The 12,285-nt window shown below is 39.9% G+C and overlaps 1 non-coding gene across 1 annotated transcript; it reads right to left on the minus strand.

Annotated features, from left to right (window-relative positions):
* Positions 1-10,030: 10,030 nt before the first annotated feature.
* LOC130978595 (small nucleolar RNA R71) lies at positions 10,031-10,138 on the minus strand. Its single transcript, XR_009086217.1, has one exon. It is a non-coding gene; the product is annotated as a small nucleolar RNA R71 (small nucleolar RNA).
* Positions 10,139-12,285: the final 2,147 nt, after the last annotated feature.

Consider the following 12,285-nt stretch of genomic DNA (forward strand, 5'->3'; position numbering starts at 1 on the left):
AAATGCTTTGTTTTCAAGTATTACCACTTGATACATAAGCACCACAAGCATTTAATTAGAGGACTTCATTAAGCTCATTTTTTTCTTTTCTTTTCTTGACTCTCTAATCATTGATGCTCAGAGCCTTGAGCTTTGAGGGAGTGCTTTTGCACTTGAGCCTAGCCTTGACTTCTAAGTGTTTTGTTTTCAAGCATTTGGCTTGATACATAAACACCACAAGCACTTAGCAAATAAATTGCCATTGGTACTCAGAGCCTTCAACTTTCTCATTCTTTCCCTTTTTCTTTTCTTGCTTTAATTGTATTTGCTTCTTCAAGGTTTTCATGATTTCAAAAGATTTCACAAAATGTACTAGATGAAAAACTTCAATTAAATAAAATCCAATGCAATTGAGCAACAATTAAGCATACTAGCTATCCAATACTTGTATGCACATGCTAAATTCTTCTTTAATTCCTTGTTTGTTTATGATCATGATGCTTTTTTGCTTTTAAATTCACAAAACTCAAGTTGGTAGTCATAATGTCACACCAACATATTTCAAATCAAATTCAAGCTATGCTTAGTCATACCACACATGTATACAGAAAATATAAAGACAATCATGCAATTTAAAGTGCTAGAAATAAATGAGAGGAAAAGGAACTTTACAACCTTGTAGTCCATCTTCTCTATTGTTGTCATTTTCCTCCCATTCTTCTCCTTCCCATACCAAATCAGAATGCTTGCTTTTCCTTAAGCAACAATTAGAACAATGGTGGTGGGGTCTAAAATGGATCATGAATGTCTCACACAAAAGGATGTTAGTAGCATATGTGTTTAGGCAAGCAAGATTAAGATAACAATCAAGGCACAGAGAAATAAAAATACTATGATTGCAAACATAAGATGGTGTGCATGATACATTGCATAAAAAATATAAGTGGCACACCAAACTTAGTGTGACACTTTCACTTGGAATTGATACAAGTATCTTGTAAGGATTGGAACCAAATTTTGTTGCATAGCAACACCAAACTTAGAATACAACCATATGTCAATTTATCTGAATTAAAACTAAACAAAAGAAACTGTTATATGTTAAATACAATCACCAAATGGAGAGTCTGTCATGAATAAGGATGTTTTGGTGATGTATTAACAAAAACAGTTAATGAAAGAAAGTATTAAAAATAAGTAAATAAATGAAACAAAGAGAAAACAAAAATTATCCAACTAAGGAGAAGAAAAATAACACTGCAAAAGGCAATATGACTATGCGGACAAGTGATGTTGCTTGAATGATTTGCATAGAAAATAGGTGGCACACCAAACTTAGAATCTTGGTGTGTCACTTCCATTTTTGATTTGATGCAATCATCCAAAAAGATTGAAAACAATTTGTTGCAAGGCAACACCAAACTTAGAATGTAACCATATGCCCATTTATTGAATTTAAACAAAGTAAAGAACAAAAACAAAGCAAGAAGAAATGTTACCTACGGTTGGGTTACCTCCCAACAAGTGCTTTTTTAGTGTCATTAGCTTGACATGTTGTTCTTCACATTCTTCCGCTTCTTCCAATTGGTTAAGAGGAATGACTTCAAGGAAGGAGAAGTTTCAGCTTTTGTCCCCTTTCTTGATTTCCTCTCAGCAAGCTTTCTTTTGAAATTGGCTTGGTTGAGCTTGCTTGCTGACTTAGGGACAGAATTGGTGCTCTTGTTAGTTGCCCTCACTTCTTTGTTGTTAAGACATGGTTGCTGTGTGATTTTTGGAGTTTGATCTTCATCCAAAATCTTTTGAATTGGTGGTTCAATGTGCCTCTCTGTTTCCCTTGAGTTTGGACGTTCTTGATTGTCCTCCTCACTAGCTTGTTTTTCCACTTCCTCTTTTACACTCAACATTTGCTTTAATAGCTCTTTCATGGAGGAGGTTTGTTGATCTTCCCAAGCTTTCTTCATCTCCTCTTCATACCTTTCAATCATGGATTCAAGTGTTGAGGTATTTAGGTCCAGGGAAGTTTGTGAGAGTTGTGAGTTGTCATGTGCTCTTGTCATCTCAAGTGCATTTTCATTTCCAACCACCTTTTCCTTCTTTGCAATTTCACTTGATGCAATAGCCTCTTCCTCTTATTTTTCCTCCTTCTTCATTGCACTCTCCACTTGAGCTAGCTGCACTTCCATGTTTTTGAGGAAGTTCTCTTGTTCTTTCCAAACTTTCGTTGTCTCCTCCTCATATTTTTTGAACATGGACTCAAGCTTTGAGAACCTTGAGTGGTTCATGGAAGTTTGTGTGGGTGGTGAGTTTTGAAAGGGGCTTTCTGTTGAAGTATGGTCAAGTGATGATGTCTTTGGATGAATATCATATGGAGCATTAGAATTTCCTTCCCAGCCACCATTAGAATCATGACTAGCATCATTTTGTGGTGGAAGAAAGTATACCATATGATTTTCTTGCTCATCTTGTGTCTGTGAAGCATTTCTCCATGGATTGGAGTGCTCATGATCTGTGATTTCTTGGTGATATTCCCAACCATCATTAGAGATCGGTGATGGTGGGTGATATCCCATAAAATTTTGTTTGACCATAAGATGAGTTGAACTCCATTTGTATTTTGTAAACATCAACACCAATGAAAATTGGAATTACTCATATCAGAAATGAGTTTTGCTTAGTGAGGCAAAAACACAAACACCTTGGTTTCAACTTAGAACAGAGAACAAAAAAGAAAAAAAAATGCTTGATCTAGACTTCTCACCCACATAATCATTGTTGATCTAATCAATCCCCGGCAACGGCGCCAAAAACTTGATGTGTGGAAAACGATCCAACACAAAACTCACCGGCAAGTGTACCGGGTCGCATCAAGTAATAATAACTCACATGAGTGAGGTCGATCCCACAGGGATTGAAGGATTGAGCAATTTTAGTTTAGTGGGTGATTTAGTCAAGCGAATCAAGTTTTGGTTGAGTGATTTGTGTTTAACAGAAATTAAATGACAGTAAATGTAAAGGGGGAAGGGAAAAGTGCAGTAAATTGAAGAACAGAATTGTAAATTTGCAGAATCTTAAAGAGCAAGAATGTAAATGACTGAAACTTAAAGTGCAAGAAACTTAAATTGCAGTAACTTAAATGGCAAGAAAGATAAATGGCTTGAATATAAAAGGGAATTGAGGAATGGAATTGCAAGATCTAAACAAAGAAGAAGTAAATTGCAGTAATGAAGGTAGCAGAATTTGAATTAGGAGCAATGGGAATTTAAACAGCAAAGAAATTAAATGCAGCAGAGGTTCCAAGAGGAACCAAGTAAAATTTGGGTCTCAGGTCTCAAGAGACTAGGTAGCAGAGCCTAGATCTCTGTTTACCTTCCTAGATCCAAGTAATTGACAGAAAATTAAAGAAGAAACAATTGAAGAACAGAATTTGAATTCAATTATGCAGAAAACGAAATGCAAAGAGCTTGAATGGGAATTGGGACAGAATTTCCCCAATTTCACACACCCAATACTCAGAAAACAGAAGAGTAGAATTGCCCAAGTGAATTGAGGAAGGAGATCAATCAATTCTCCCTTGATCCTCTTGGTGCTCGGACAAATCTCTCAAGAAAGCTCAAAGACGAAATTCAAAGGCTCAAAATGAAAGCAAAAATTCAAAGCTCAAAGTAAAGATAGCCAAAACGTCCTAATTACATCAAACTAAGTCCTATTTATACACTTTCTATTCTTGGATAATGGGATTTGGATGGGCTTTTGGATTGGTGAAGAAATGAATTCAAATGAATTTTTGATTTGAATTTTGGCCCAAAAACCACTCCCAGGAGGCTGCCCTGCCCTTGTGGAGGGCAGGGCAGAAAATTGATGCTTGGTGCTTGGAGTTGGTGCGGCCATGATGCGTCTTGGTGCTGTGTGGTGCGCGTTTGGCATGAGGTTGGTGCGCCAGAAGCTGCCCTGCCCGCGCCAAGGGCAGGGCTGGAAGGTTGGTGCGCCAGAACGTGAGGCATGCGTGCGCTTGGTGCTGCCAGATGAGGAACGCGCGCGTGCGCGCGACGCACATTGGCGCGCGGGACGCTGCCCTGCCCGCGCCAAGGGCAGGGCAGGAATGGTTTGGTGCGCCAGGAAAGGAATGTTGCGCGCGGAAGGATGCTGCCCTGCCCGCGCCAAGGGCAGGGCAGGAAAAGTTGGTGCGCCATGATTGAGAGTTGGTGCGCGCATGGTGCTGCCAGGGGAGTGATTTGGCGTGCCAGGAATGTGCATGATGCACCACACGATGCTGCCCTGCCCGCGCCAAGGGCAGGGCAGAGTTTCAAAAATGAGGTTCCGTGTGTCTCCCTCTTCGAGCCTTGGTGGAAGCATTTTGGTTTATTTTCGCTTGTTTTTGGCCCTTAAAGATGCCTTTCGTTCCTGCCTCAATTGGACGCCAAATATGGATTTCTATATATCGTTGGAAAGCTCTGAATGTCAGCTTTCCAACGCAACTGGAAGCACATCAATCGGACGTCTGTAGCTCAAGTTATAGCCCTTTGAAGTAGGCATGGTCATGCTGTGTGCGGCCAGATTTTAACTTAGCGAAAATTTTGCTTCCAATCACATTTTGCATCACAATTCTGCCCTGCCCTTGGCAAGGGCAGGATCGTGTGCGTGCTGGCTGCTTCCTTTCTTGATTTGGTCATGGGCCACGCTTTTAAAAGCGTGGCCTAAGGCTCCAAAGTGTACCCAACTTCAAAGTGTGTCCCAAAGCTCTTTTTTTCTCCTTTTTTTGTGCTTCTTTGCTTCTTTTTCTTCTTATTTCCTACAAGATTTATAAAATTAAAAGATCAAGGAAATCTATCATTTAAGTACAAAAAGCATTCAATATTTAAGCACAAATCATCAATTTCTTGTATGAAAAAGCATAGAAAATGGGTATATGATGACATGTCATCAAGTGGGAAGGAATTGAAGGAGACCCATAAGAAACCACCAGAGAAGGAATTGGATGAAGAAAATAAGGGACATGAGGAATCTCTGATGAGCGGATAATTTGTACACTTTTTAGCATTGTTTTTAGTATGTTTTTAGTATGATCTAGTTAGTTTTTAGTATATTTTTATTAGTTTTTAGTTAAAATTCACTTTTCTGGACTTTACTATGAGTTTGTGTGTTTTTCTGTGATTTCAGGTATTTTCTGGCTGAAATTGAAGGTTCTGAGCAAAAATCTGATTCAGAGACTGAAAAGGGCTGCAGATGCTGTTGGATTCTGACCTCCCTGCACTCGAAGTGGATTTTCTGGAGCTACAGAAGCCCAATTGGCGCGCTCTCAATGGCGTTGGAAAGTAGACATCCTGGGCTTTCCAGCAATATATAATAATCCATACTTTGCTCAAGATTTGATGGCCCAAACCGGCGTTCAAAGTCACCTATAGAAATTCCAGCGTTAAACGCCGGAACTGGCACCTAAATGGGAGTTAAACGCCCAAACTGGCATAAAAACTGGCGTTTAACTCCAAGAAGAGTCTCTACACGAAATTGCTTCATTGCTCAGCCCAAGCACACACCAAGTGGGCCCGGAAGAAGATTTCTATGTCATTTACTCATCTCTGTACACCCTAGGCTAGTAGTTTTCTATATATAGGACCTTTTACTATTGTATTTTCATCTTTTGATCATGTTTTTATGATTGAACCCTCTTTTGGGGAGGCTGGCCATTCGGCCATGCCTAGACTTTGTTCTTATGTATTTTCAACGGTGGAGTTTCTACACACCATAGATTAAGGTGTGGAGCTTTGCTGTACCTCGAGTATTAATGCAATTACTATTGTTCTTCTATTCAATTCCGCTTGTTCTTTGTCCAAGATATCACTTGTTCTTCAACTTGATGAATGTGATGATCCGTGACACTCATCATCATTCTCACCTATGAACAAGGTGACTGACAACCATTCTTGTTCTACAAGCATTCGAGGCTTAGTGAATATCTCTTGGATTTCTGATTGCATGATGCATGGTTGATCGACTGACAACCGAGTGCTCGCCTGACAAACGAGCCAGCCATTCCGTGAGATCAGAGTCTTCGTGGTATAGGCAAGAACTGATGGCGGCATTCAAGAGAATCCGGAAGGTCTAACCTTGTCTGTGGTATTCTGAGTAGGATTCAATGATTGAATGACTGTGACGTGCTTCAAACTCCTGAGGGCGGGGTGATGAGCGGATAATTTGTATACTTTTTGGCATTGTTTTTAGTATGTTTTTGATATCTTTTAGTTAGATTTTAGTACATTTTTATTAGTTTTTATTTAAAATTCACTTTTCTGGACTTTACTATGAGTTTGTGTGTTTTTCTGTGATTTCAGGTATTTTCTGGCTGAAATTGAGGGACCTGAGCAAAAATCTGATTCAGAGACCAAAAAGGACTGCAGATGCTGTTGGATTCTGACCTCCCTGCACTCGAAGTTGATTTTCTGGAGCTACAGAAGCCCAATTGGCGCGCTCTCAACGGCGTTGGAAAGTAGACATCCAGGGCTTTCCAGCAATATATAATAGTCCATACTTTGTCCAAGATTTGATGGCCCAAACCCGCAAAGCAATCCGGCCTCAGGAATTCCAGCGTTAAACGCCGGAACAGGAATAAAAGTTGGAGTTAAACGCCCAAACTGGCATGGGAGCTGGCGTTTAACTCCAGAAAAGTTCTCTACACGAATTTCCTTGATTGCTCAGCCCAAGCACACACCAAGTGGGCCCGGAAGTGGATTTTTATGTCATTTACTCATCTTTGTACACCTAGGCTACTAGTTATCTATAAGTAGGACCTTTTACTATTGTATTTGTATGGAGACTTTGGTAGCTATCTTTGTTTTATGCTATCTTAGATCTTTGGGAGGCTGGCCATTCGGCCATGCCTAGACCCTGTTCTTATGTATTTTCAACGGTGGAGTTTCTACACACCATAGATTAAGGGTGTGGAGCTCTGCTGTACCTCGAGTATTAATGCAATTACTATTGTTCTTCCATTCAATTCCGCTTGTTCTTTTACCAAGATATCACTTGTTCTTCAACATGATGATGGTGATGATTGACGCCCATCACCACTCTCACCTATGAACAAGGTGATTGACAACCATTCTTGTTCTACAAGCATTCGAGGCTTAGTGAATATCTCTTGGATTCTTCGGAGTCTTCGTGGTATAGGCAGGACCTGATGGCAGCATTCAAGAGAATCCGGAAGGTCTAACCTTGTCTGTGGTGTTCTGAGTAGGATTCAATGACTGAATGACTGTGACGTGCTTCAAACCCTGAGGGGGGGCGTTAGTGATAACGCAAAAGAATCACTGGATTCTATTCCGTGCCTGATTGAGAACCGACAGATGAATTCCGCTATGCCGTGACAGGACATATGCAATCGCTTTCACTGAGAGGATGGGAGGTAGCTGCTGACAACAGTGAGACCCTATACGAGCTTGCCATGGAAAGGAGTAAGAAAGGATTGGATGAAGGCTGTAGGAAAGCAGAGAGACGGAAGGGAAGGCATCTTCATACACTTGTCTGAAGCTCATACACCAATGATATACATAAGTATCACTATCTTTATCTTCTATGTTATTTTCGTTCATCACCATATATATCTGAGTTTGCCTGACTAAGATTTACAAGATGACCATAGCTTGCTTCATTACTAACAATCTCCGTGGGATCGACCCTTACTCACGTAAGGTTTTATTACTTGGACGACCCAGTGCACTTGCTGGTTAGTTGTGCGAAGTTGTGTAATGCCATGGTATTAAGCGCACCAAGTTTTTGGAGCCATTACCAGGGATTATGAGAGTTGTGAAAAAGTATAGTTCACAATTTCGCCGACCAAGTTTTTGGCGCCGTTGCCGGGGATTGTTCATGTTTTGAGCAAGCTTTTGGTAACATCAGAGCCAAGATCCGGCAACAACATCAAATTTTTGGTGTTATTGCCCGGGATTGTTTAGGCTGGACAACTGACGGTTCATCTTGTTGCTTAGATTAGGTATTTTTTTTCGAAATTCTTGAAGGTGAATTCTAGAGTTTCATGATGATTTGTTGAAATCTGGCTGGCTGAGAAGCCATGTCTAATCTGATTGGACCGAGGTTTCAACTTATCACCACAAGAGCTTGTTGATTTCGTATCAATCTTGCTGTTGGAGCAGTGATTTGCTAAGGCTTGGCTGACCTTGGTCATGTCTAGTGTTTTGGACCGAAGCTTTCTTTGAAAGCTTGGCTGGCTGTGAAGCCATGTCTAATTCCTGGACCGGAGCCTTAGACTAGCATTGCACTGATTCCTGGAATTCTCATTAAGAATTTTGATACTTTTATTTCACTTAATTTTCGAAAAATACAAAAAAATTTGCAAAACCATAAAATCCCAAAAATATTTCTTGTTTGAGTCTAGAGTCTCATCTTAAGTTTAGTGTCAAATGCATGTTTTTGTTATATTTTTCGAATCCATGCATATATTTCTTTGTTTTGATCTTTGAATTCTATTGACTTGAAGTATTTTGTGTGTCTCATATGCATTTTCATGTTGTTAGTGTCAGTAGTACACAAACTGCTAAGTTTGGTGTCTTGCATGCATTGTTAATTGATTCCTTTTGCATTTTGATTATCAAAAAATCCAAAAATATTTTTAATTTGTGTCCTTTCAAGTCAATGATACAAAGAATTGAAGATTCAAAACATGCTGCAGAGGAATTATACAGAAAAAGCTGAGCATTCAAAAATGCCCAGTGAAGAAGGCAGACTGGCGTTTAAACGCCAGCCAGGGTACCTGGTTGGGCGTTTAACGCCCAAAAAGGGTGCATTTTGGGCGTTAAACGCCAGAATGTATACCATTCTGGGCGTTTAACGCCAGGATGGTGCTAGGGGGAAGATTTTGTTTTCAAATCAATTTTTTTCAAATTTTTCAAAATCAAATCTTTTTCAAATCAAATCTTTTCAATCAAATGTTTTCAAAATCAATTTCTTTCCTTTTTAAAAGATACTTACTAACAATTAATGATTTGATTGAACATCACAAGATTGTTACCTTTTCTGTTGAGAAAGGTTTGAATGTTTCAAATCATATCTTTTCTTGTTAAGCAAGTCATTCATTTTTAAAATCATATCTTTTCAAATAGTTTTCAAATCATATCTTCTCAATCACATTTTTTTAATCTTTTTAACCACATCTTTTTCAAAACAGTTTTCAATCAAATCTTTTTAATTTCTAATTTCAAAATCTTTTTCAAAAATCACTTGGTTTCTTTTCCACTTTTATTTTCGAAAATTAATTAATGTTTTTCAAAATAACTTCAAAATTTTTCACTTGATTTTCGAAAATAAACTTCCCTCCTTCCCACATCCTTCTATTTATGGAGTGCCACTCCTTCTCAATGCACAATTCGAACCTTATCTAACTAAAGTTCGAATTTATCTTCTCCTTCTTCTTTCTATTTCTCTTTTCCTCTGACACTTAAAGGAATCTCTATACTGTGACATAGAGGATTCCACATTTTCTTGTTCCCTTCTCTTTCATATGAGCAGGAGCAAGGACAAAGGCATTCTTGTTGAAGCTGATCCTGAACCCGAAAGGACTTTGAAGAGAAAGCTAAGAGAAGCCAAAGCACAACTCTCTTTAGAGGACCTGACCGAATTCTTCAAGGAAGAAAACATGGCAGCAGAAAACAACAACAATGCAAACAATGCAAGGAAGGTGCTGGGTGACTTTACTGCACCTACTCCTGATTTTTATGGGAGAAGCATCTCTATCCCTGCCATTGGAGCAAACAACTTTGAGCTTAATCCTCAATTAGTTTCTCTAATGCAACAGAATTGCAAGTTCCATGGACTTCCAATGGAAGATCCTCATCAGTTTTTAGCTGAATTCTTGCAAATCTGTGACACAGTCAAGACTAATGGGGTTAACCCTGAGGTCTATAGACTGATGCTATTCCCTTTTGCTGTAAGAGACAGGGCTAGAATATGGTTGGATTCTCAACCTAAAGAAAGCCTGGACTCTTGGGAAAAGCTAGTCAATGCCTTCTTGGCAAAATTCTTTCCACCACAAAGATGGAGTAAGCTTAGAGTGGAAGTCCAAACCTTTAGACAAAAGGATGGAGAATCCCTCTATGAAGCTTGGGAAAGATACAAACAATTAATCAGAAAATGTCCTTCTGACATGCTTTCTGAATGGAGCATCATAGGTATTTTCTATGATGGTCTCTCTGAACTATCTAAGATGTCCTTGGATAGCTCTGCAGGAGGATCTCTTCATTTGAAGAAGACGCCTACTGAAGCTCAAGAACTGATTGAAATGGTTGCAAATAACCAATTCATGTACACTTCTGAAAGAAATCCTGTGAACAATGGGACTAGTCAGAAGAAAGGAGTTCTTGAGATTGACACTCTGAATGCCATATTGGCTCAGAATAAGATATTGACTCAACAAGTCAATTTGATTTCTCAAAGTCTGTCTGGAATGCAAAATGCACCAAACAGTACTAAGGATGCTTCATCTAAGGAAGAAGCTTATGATCCTGAGAACCCTTCCATGGAAGAGGTGAATTACCTAGGAGAACCCTATGGAAACACCTATAATTCTTCATGGAGAAATCACCCAAATCTCTCATGGAAGAATCAAGAGAGACCTCAACAAGGTTTCAATAACAATAATGGTGGAAGAAACAGGTTTAGCAATGGCAAGCCTTTTCCATCATCTTCTCAGCAACAGACAGAGAGTTCTAAGCAGAATACTTCTGACTTAGCAACAATGGTCTCTGATCTAATAAAGACCACTCAAAGTTTCATGAATGAAACAAGGTCCTCCATCAGAAATTTGGAAGGACAAGTGGGTCAGCTGAGCAAGAAAGTTACTGAACTCCCTCCTAGCACTCTCCCAAGTAATACAGAAGAAAATCCAAAAGGAGAGTGCAAAGCCATAGACATGGCCGAATTCTGGGAGGAAGGAGAGGCAGTGAACGCCACTGAGGAAGACCTCAATGGGCGTGCACTGGCCTCCAGTGAGTTCCCCAATGAGGAACCATGGGAATCTGAGGCTCAAAACGAGACCATAGAGATTCCATTGGACTTACTTCTGCCATTCATGAGCTCTGATGAGTATTCTTCCTCTGAAGAGGATGAGTATGTTACTGAAGAGCAAGTTGCTAAATACCTTGGAGCAATCATGAAACTAAATGACAAGTTATTTGGAAATGAGACTTGGGAGGATGAACCTCCCTTGCTCACCAAAGAACTGGATGACTTGTCTAGGCAGAAACTACCTCAAAAGAGGCAGGATCCTGGGAAGTTTTCTATACCTTGTACCATAGGCACCATGACCTTCAAGAAGGCCTTGTGTGACTTAGGGTCAAGTGTAAACCTCATGCCCCTCTCTGTAATGGAGAAATTAGGGATCCTTGAGGTGCAAGCTGCAAGAATCTCATTAGAGATGGCAGACAATTCAAGAAAACAAGCTCATGGACTTATAGAGAATGTTTTGGTGAAGATTGAAGACCATTACATTCCTACTGATTTCATAGTCCTAGAGACTGGGAAGTGCATGGATGAATCCATCATCCTTGGCAGACCATTCCTAGCCACAGCAAAGGCTGTGATTGATGTTGATAGAGGAGAGTTGATCATTCAAGTGAATGAAGAATCCATGGTGTTTAAGGCCCAAGGATATCCCTCTATCATCATGGAGAGGAAGCATGAAGAGCTTCTCTCAAAACAGAGCCAAACAGAGCCCCCACAGTCAAACTCTAAGTTTGGTGTTGGGAGGCCACAACCAAACTCTAAGTTTGGTGTTGAAACCCCACATTCAAACTCTAAGTTTGGTGTTGGGAGGTTTCAACACGGTTCTGAGTGTTTCTGAGGCTCCATGGGAGTCCTCTGTCAAGCTAATGACACTAAAGAAGCGCTTGTTGGGAGGCAACCCAATGTTTTATAATTAATTATTTTCTTTTGTTATTTTATCTTTTTTTTGTAGGTTGATGATCATAAGAAGTCACAAAAACAATGAAAAAAGCAAAAACAAAATGAAAAACAGGAAGAAAAACAGCACACCCTGGAGGAAGATGCTGCTGGCGTTCAAACGCCAGTCAGCCTAGCAGTTGGGCGTTTAACGCCCAGTCTGGCACCTTTCTGGGCGTTTAACGCCAGAAAAGGGCACCAGACTGGCGTTAAACGCCAGTAAAGGGCAACAACCTGGCGTTAAACGCCAGGAATGGGCACCAGCCCGGCGTTTAACGCCAGAAATGGCTCAAAACGTGATTTTGAGCAACTTTTGGTGCAGGGATGACTTTTCCTTGACACTACAGGATCTGTGGACCC

The sequence above is a fragment of the Arachis stenosperma genome, chromosome 4 (genome assembly GCF_014773155.1).
Source record: "Arachis stenosperma cultivar V10309 chromosome 4, arast.V10309.gnm1.PFL2, whole genome shotgun sequence".
In the NCBI taxonomy this organism is placed as follows: Eukaryota; Viridiplantae; Streptophyta; class Magnoliopsida; order Fabales; family Fabaceae; genus Arachis; species Arachis stenosperma.